This window comes from Pinus tabuliformis, chromosome 3_2 (genome assembly GCF_031772625.1).
Source record: "Pinus tabuliformis cultivar Carrire ecotype Pingquan chromosome 3_2, CPIR1, whole genome shotgun sequence".
In the NCBI taxonomy this organism is placed as follows: Eukaryota; Viridiplantae; Streptophyta; class Pinopsida; order Pinales; family Pinaceae; genus Pinus; species Pinus tabuliformis.
This window is the reverse complement of record NC_142302.1, coordinates 506,715,922-506,724,109: the sequence shown is the minus strand read 5'-3', so window position 1 is coordinate 506,724,109 and position 8,188 is coordinate 506,715,922. Positions and strand designations below refer to the sequence as shown.

At 39.4% G+C, this 8,188-nt stretch overlaps 1 pseudogene; it reads left to right on the top strand.

Annotated features, from left to right (window-relative positions):
• Positions 1-840: 840 nt before the first annotated feature.
• LOC149181536 (calcium-transporting ATPase, endoplasmic reticulum-type pseudogene) lies at positions 841-7,138 on the top strand (annotated as a pseudogene).
• Positions 7,139-8,188: the final 1,050 nt, after the last annotated feature.

Sequence of the window (8,188 nt, the reverse complement as noted above, 5' to 3'; positions counted from 1 at the left end):
ATTCTGGACACCTTTTTTCAATACAGTTTCTGGGAAAGATACTATTATAGTACCCAGGTAAGAATATGCATAAGCATACTCCATTTTGAATCGGAGCCCTTCTTTTTATCTAAAATCAAGCAAGTTTTGAAAGGGGTGCTAATTTTTAAAAGGTTACCTAAAAGTTTTGATACACTATACTAAGATATTTTCAACTTGTTGAAACTGGAACAAATTGGTTGGAATCATATCCAAGAGCTTGTGACAATTTGTGTCTTGAATTCTAGATTTTTCCAAAAGTTGATCCTATTGGTTAGTTGTTCTTGATTATTTTCTGGGTGTTAACTTTTGGTCCTAGGGCATGTTTTGTTACAACATTATCAAAGGGGTTTTCTTTTATAAAGCTTCTTATTTATGAGTGAACAAATATGAGTGTGATCATCCCATGATAGTTAGGCTTTTAGTTGCTTGTTGTTTGCATTGAAATAATCAGTGTGATGATCTTCTTATCCACATTGTATTACGACTTGTTTTATCGGAAACATTTTATCTATGAGCCAACATTTTGTTCAATTTGAATATTAAGGTCTGTTGTTGGTTGATATTTTAGCTTATTAATGTTAGAAATGGAATTCATTGGCATGGTGACAGTAGAAGAAGTTGTTTCAAGTTGCGTACATTGAAATCAAATTTGAACTTCGTTTTCACCCTAACAACCTTGGCATGTAAAACCTTAGTTGAAGCTTATGTCAAAGGTTATCAACTTATCAGGCTTCTTGAAAGTTTTTCAAGCACATTATAGATCTGTTAATGCTAGAACATTTTGTTTGAAATCAGATCATGATCATTTGTTCATAATCCATGGAGGAAAAACCATTCGTTGCTTGGTCCAAAACTGTGGAACAATGCCTGAAAGAATATGATGTGCACTTAGAAAAGGGTTTAAGTTCTCATGAAGTGGAGAAACGACATCAAAGGTATGGATGGAATGAGCTACAAAAAGAAAATGGTAAACCTTTATGAAAGCTGGTTTTGGAGCAATTTGATGATACACTCGTCAAAATACTTCTGGTGGCAACTGGAATCTCATTTGTTCTTACTACTTTCATGATGATGAGTCATCTGAGGCAGTTATAACAGCCTATGTAGAGCCCCTCATCATTCTCTTGATTCTCATCCTTAATTCCATTGTTGGAGTACAACAGGAGAGTAAAGTTGAGAAGGATTTGGAAGCTCTCAAAGAAATGTAATCTGAACAAGCAAAGGTCTTGAGAGATGGATGTTATGTTCTAGATTTTCCTGCCCAAGAACTTGTTCCAGGAGATATAGTTTAACTGAGGTTGGGAGACAAGGTTCCTGCAGACATGCAAATTGCATCCCTCAAGACATCGACCTGTAGGACTGAGCAGATCTCCCTAATTGGAGAGAGCATGCTTGTGCTTAAAAGCAGATATCCCGTTCCCATAAGTGACTGTGAGTTTGTTGGCATTATGATTCAAGTGTTGTCCTTGATGGCAACTCACTCAGAGATTGGTACAGGTGCTCAGAGACTGGTACAGGTGATGGCAACTTAACTAGTGGACAGATCTCAGTACAGCAGGACAAGAAAGAGATATACGCAGGTTCAGTAAGGAGAATCAGCGTGTACACGCAGGTTGGCTTCAGTAAAAGAGCGTACATGTGAAAACGTACCTTTGGTCAGTGGCAGTTAGTCCTTGGAAGTTGTGCCTATGGTTTTGGACCATGGTGTCTCGACGGACGTGTCGATCCCTAGTTTCGAGGTTGATGGTATTGTGTTACTATGGTTTTGGCTCTTGGTATTGAGCAAGGCCTAAGGCTATATAAGGAGAAGATCACTAGGCCAAAGAGATCAAGTGTGAGTGATGAAGATCTGAGAAAGTGTGTGATCCAAGTGCTGGTTATGGGTTGGTAATCTGAACCAAGGTTTCACCCATGTGGAGGATGATGAATGATGGAACGAGATCTCAAGGCTTGGAATGATTATCTTCATATGGTTTGACTCTGGATAGACTAGATCTACTGACGCATGTTTATTATTATGATCTGGGTATGTTTTGATGTCTGATATAGCTGCAGAGTTTTAAGGTTGAATTTATAGATCTGTACGCGAGTTGGTTTTGGTAAAAGAGCGTATACACGCAGGTTGGGTTCATCCAAGTAGCGTATACAATGTGAAGTATGATATTTGAATATGGAGCTGGATCTGGTTGTTGCTATGATTGTCTGGTTATTGTTGATAGGGTTACAGTGATTCAGAATTGGGTGTTTCAGTGATTAATGATGCAGGTTGTACTACAATGATGATTGTCTTATGGATCCAGTATGAAAATGTATGAAACGTGGTCCCGAGTAGCTCGTAGGCCGGCACCTACGTACTGGTAAACATATCAGCCAGTACAAGAGCCAGAGGGTTGTAGCTCCCTTCCACTAGCAGCTGGAAAACGAGTAAAGAAGCATTCTGTAGGTAGGCACCTACGTACTAGTAAATGGATCGGCTAGTACAAGAGCTAAGAGGGTTGTAGCCCTCTGCAGGTTGTAGCCTGCGTGCTGGTAAAGGACTGCACCAGTACATTGTAAAAGAAGTTCTCATTAAAGAAGAAAGAGACAAATTGCAGCAGGTGGTTTTCACCCACATTGGGTTTCCACCTTATATCATGGTGTTCATGTGTGTGGCTTTTGTGTGATGATCTGTTCTGTTATACTGCACCTGTTTACTGTTAATATGCTTAATAATGTTCTGATGCATTTACTGAAGGTAAGATTAACTGAATCATAAGATCTCTGGATATACGCTAGTTGCATTAGACACAGTCGCGTGTACACGCGGGTTCACTTAACTGAAGTCGCGTATATGTTTCTGAGTATGAAATTGAAAAGTTTTATCTGATCTGATAATACTGATTCACCCCCCCCTCTCAGTATTATTTCCAACAATTGGTATCGGAGCCGGTCCTTCAGAGAAGCTTGATCGCTTGAAGGAGATTCGTAGAACAATGGGGAAGAAAGCACGTCAGAAGAAGAAGACAGCTCAAAGGAAAAATAACAACCTGCCGTTGAGTGGAAGCAAGTGTTCAGATCCTGAAGCATCTCAGATTGAAGATGGACAAGCAAATGAAGCATCAGATCAAATCATAGATCAACAAGATCTACCTAGCAAAAGGGAGAATGCCCTCAAGGAAGAAATCATCAGATTAGAAGATCAGTTAGAATGTGCCTCCAGAATTCGAGAAATGCTGCTAGCACTGAATAAAGAGCAAGAAAACGAGATCCTCAAACTAAGGCATCAGTTGGATGAAGGAAGGAAAGCTGAAGAGACCTTGGAGAAGCAATGTCTTGAAAAGGAAGAACAACATCAAGTTGAGGTAAATATCCTGAAAGGTAAAATAGAAGAAAAGGATAAGCTTTTACGATTTCAAGATAGTACTAAAGTCTTGGATGATATTCTTCATAGTCAAAGATCTCCTGCTATCAAGACTGGTCTTGGTTTTCGTGGATATGTTGAAGGTGAATCTAGTTCACAAGGTGAGGCAAGAAACTCTAATGAGAAATCTGAAATGCCCAACAAGGAACAACCAAGGAAAGAAATTCCTCAAGGAAGATTCTTTACTCCTAACTATGGACGTGATAGACGATTATTTCCTCCACTAAATAATGTTGAATGTTATGTATGTCATAATCTTGGACATGTTGCAGCCATATGTAGAAGAAGAAGGTTTCAAGACCATCATGCAGAAAGATCATCACATTCGAGGTACTTTAATGGATATTGTTTTTCTTGCAATATGCTTGGCCACAAAGCTGCCGATTGCTACAGGAGGAATATGAAACATGTAAGATGCTATGCACGTAACAAGTTTGGACATAAAGCAAGAGATTGCAGGAACAAAGCTCATGATAAGAAGAAATCATCAACATGCTTGAAGATATGGAAGAAAAAGGAAGTTCAGTCAGAAAAATATGGCACAGCACAGGGTACTCAGCACAGCACAGACATAACAAACTCAGGGGGAGCTGAAGGTGTAAAACTTCAGTGTTCTAATTATCATACGCAAGTTCAATGAAGGAAATCCGCGTATATACGCGAGTTACAGGCTGCAAAGTCGCGTATATGGAGAAAGGGCAGCAGAACAGACCCAGGTTCAGTCATGGTTGGCTCAGGCTCAGGGGGAGCAGAACAGACTCAGGAAATGGTTCAGACATGGTTGGCTCACACTCAGGGGGAGCAGATTCTTCAAATAATTCATTGTTGGCATTATGGTTAGAAGTTGTTGATAAAGTCTATGAAGCTAAATGATACATCTTGCTGTTTAGGAATGGTATTGCAGGCTGATGCTTATGGTACAGATCATGATGCTGCTGGTGGCTTTCATAAGTCTTGGTCTAGATATTTCATCACTATGTCATGTATCTCTTTGTGATATCTCTTTTATGATGTCAAGGTCATGTAACGGCCTATGTTGGTTTCCCCACTATGCCTGGGATGAATGATGAAATGTTTATGTATTGTCATGAGTAAACTCTTAATGTATCTCCACATGGTTAGGTGGATGAGTCAATATTGGTATATCCCCACTAGGTTGGGTGATGAATTGAGTCATTGGTGATAGGAAGGTCTTCTATAATGTATAAGTCTTTGTTCTTCTTGAAGAACATCTTTTGCAGATCTTGCCTACAGTCAAGGGGAGCATGAACAGCAAAATTCAGCAAGAGCAGAATGGATAGATTGGTACACTTTGGCATACACAAAGGGGGAGCACATTTGGAGATTTCAGCATGTACTCAGGGGGAGTATGGACAGCAGTATGGACAGCAGAAGGTATACCAAAGAAGAGAATATCTTGGTCCACCCTTTGCCCTTGATGTCAAAGGGGGAGAGTGACTTGGTGTGGTGGTTGCCATCAAGTCCAAAGGGGGAGATTGTTGGCATTATGATTCAAGTGTTGTCCTTGATGGCAACTCACTCAGAGATTGGTACAGGTGCTCAGAGACTGGTACAGGTGATGGCAACTTAACTAGTGGACAGATCTCAGTACAGCAGGACAAGAAAGAGATATACGCAGGTTCAGCAAGGAGAATCAGCGTGTACACGCAGGTTGGCTTCAGTAAAAGAGCGTACATGTGAAAACGTACCTTTGGTCAGTGGCAGTTAGTCCTTGGAAGTTGTGCCTATGGTTTTGGACCATGGTGTCTCGACGGACGTGTCGATCCCTAGTTTCGAGGTTGATGGTATTGTGTTACTATGGTTTTGGCTCTTGGTATTGAGCAAGGCCTAAGGCTATATAAGGAGAAGATCACTAGGCCAAAGAGATCAAGTGTGAGTGATGAAGATCTGAGAAAGTGTGTGATCCAAGTGCTGGTTATGGGTTGGTAATCTGAACCAAGGTTTCACCCATGTGGAGGATGATGAATGATGGAACGAGATCTCAAGGCTTGGAATGATTATCTTCATATGGTTTGACTCTGGATAGACTAGATCTACTGACGCATGTTTATTATTATAATCTGGGTATGTTTTGATGTCTGATATAGCTGCAGAGTTTTAAGGTTGAATTTATAGATCTGTACGCGAGTTGGTTTTGGTAAAAGAGCGTATACACGCAGGTTGGGTTCATCCAAGTAGCGTATACAATGTGAAGTATGATATTTGAATATGGAGCTGGATCTGGTTGTTGCTATGATTGTCTGGTTATTGTTGATAGGGTTACAGTGATTCAGAATTGGGTGTTTCAGTGATTAATGATGCAGGTTGTACTACAATGATGATTGTCTTATGGATCCAGTATGAAAATGTATGAAACGTGGTCCCGGGTAGCTCGTAGGCCGGCACCTACGTACTGGTAAACATATCAGCTAGTACAAGAGCCAGGGGGTTGTAGCTCCCTTCCACTAGCAGCTGGAAAACGAGTAAAGAAGCATTCTGTAGGTAGGCACCTACGTACTAGTAAATGGATCGGCTAGTACAAGAGCTAAGAGGGTTGTAGCCCTCTGCAGGTTGTAGCCTGCGTGCTGGTAAAGGACTGCACCAGTACATTGTAAAAGAAGTTCTCATTAAAGAAGAAAGAGACAAATTGCAGCAGGTGGTTTTCACCCACATTGGGTTTCCACCTTATATCATGGTGTTCATGTGTGTGGCTTTTGTGTGATGATCTGTTCTGTTATACTGCACCTGTTTACTGTTAATATGCTTAATAATGTTCTGATGCATTTACTGAAGGTAAGATTAACTGAATCATAAGATCTCTGGATATACGCTAGTTGCATTAGACACAGTCGCGTGTACACGCGGGTTCACTTAACTGAAGTCGCGTATATGTTTCTGAGTATGAAATTGAAAAGTTTTATCTGATCTGATAATACTGATTCACCCCCCCTCTCAATATTATTTCCAACAGAGTTGTAGTCAAAAGATTGCATGGTGTTTGCAGGAACTACAGTTCTCAATGGTTGATGTACTTGCATTATTGTGAGCATTGGCATGTCTACAGAAATAGGTAAAATTCAGGAAGCTTCTATGGAAGGTGTTGATATGCCTTTGAAAAGGAAATTAGATGAATTCGGTGAAAGACTGACAACAATGATTGCTGTTGTTTGTTTTCTTGTTTGGATCATCAACCACAAACATTTTCTCTCATGGGACGTCATAGATGGCTAGCCAAAAAATGTCAGATTCTTATTTAAGAAATGTAGATACTATTTTAAAATTGTTGTAGCTCTGGTAGTTGCTGCTATACCAGAGGGCTTTCCTACTATCATTACTACATGTTTGGCTCTTGGGACTTGTAAGATGGCAAAAAAGAATTCTAATGTGCGTAATATTCCTAGTGTGGAGACATTGGGCTACACAACAATAATTTTCTCTGATAAGACAGGAACACTTACAACTAATCAGATGTCAGTCACTGAATTTATAGCCTCAGGGAGCAATGCTGGTTCACTTCAAGAGTTTCATGTTGAAGGAACAACATATAATCCTGAGGATGGTAGCATATTAAATTGGTTGGCACATAATATGGTTGCAAATTTGGAAACTCTAGCAGGAATTGTTGCAGTTTGCAATGATGCAGGGATATCTTATCAAGGTCACTAGTTCCATGCTACTAGAATGCCAACCGAGGCAGCTCTGAAGGTTAGTACTTAGATAATTTATTGATTTTTATATTGGTTGTCATGTCATCTTCTACCATTTGAAACTGTCAGGGTCAATTTGGAAGTACTAAAACAGGTACCGAAGAGCATTCTGCAGAGGATTAATGGGCTAAATGAATTCTCTAGTTTGTAGTAACGAGAAGGGCATACTAAAAGCACCCTAAAGTTTGGATGACACCCGATTGAGATACATAATTTTGATTTATAATGATTCGTGGATTCTTGAAGAAAACAAACATGTAATTTGTTCTGCCATTTGTTGTTCTAGCATAACCTACCTATTTCTTTCTTGCGGCTTGTATGAAGGTCTTGATTGAAAATATGGGAGTTCCATATCCAAAGGCAGGCGATGAAAGTGTCATTGTAAAAAATAGCGAAGTAAAATTACGTGAGTGCTTATGCCCATGTTTTGATTTAATCATGTGATTTAGAATTTATCATTCTCATCTTTCTGCAATAATGAATTGTATACTGGAGTTATATTCTCTAACTTGTTGAGCCTCATTTTTGGTTTTGTATAGGTAATTGTGATTGGTGGATACATAGATCAAAGAGGTTGGCTTTGTTGTAGTTTGATTGTTATCGGAAATCATTGAGTGTTATTGTTAGGGAACCTTCTAGACAAAATCATCTCTTAGCAAAGGTTGTTATTTGGTGTTTTTTATTGTCCATCGTGTGACATGTTTATGTAATCTCTCAATTTGCATTATTACATGCTCAATGAGCCAATACCTAAATGGGTACGTATAGGTACGTATAGTTCATCTAATTGGGTTTTACCATTCACCCTCTCTATTGTGATCATGGAAAAGTCCCAGGTCATGGTGATTGCAATATAGAGTTCTCAAAGTGATTGGCGTGAACCTTATAAGCCATGACAAGAAAATTGGTGCGTAAATGAGACAATTGGTTTAGTAAATGGATTTGTGAAAATTTTGAGCGACATTAGGATTAATTGGTAAACTTCTATAGTAGAAATTTGTGATGCGCTAAAAGAATAAATGCATTCCTTGGATTCTTGTTTATGCATCTTTACTTTGTA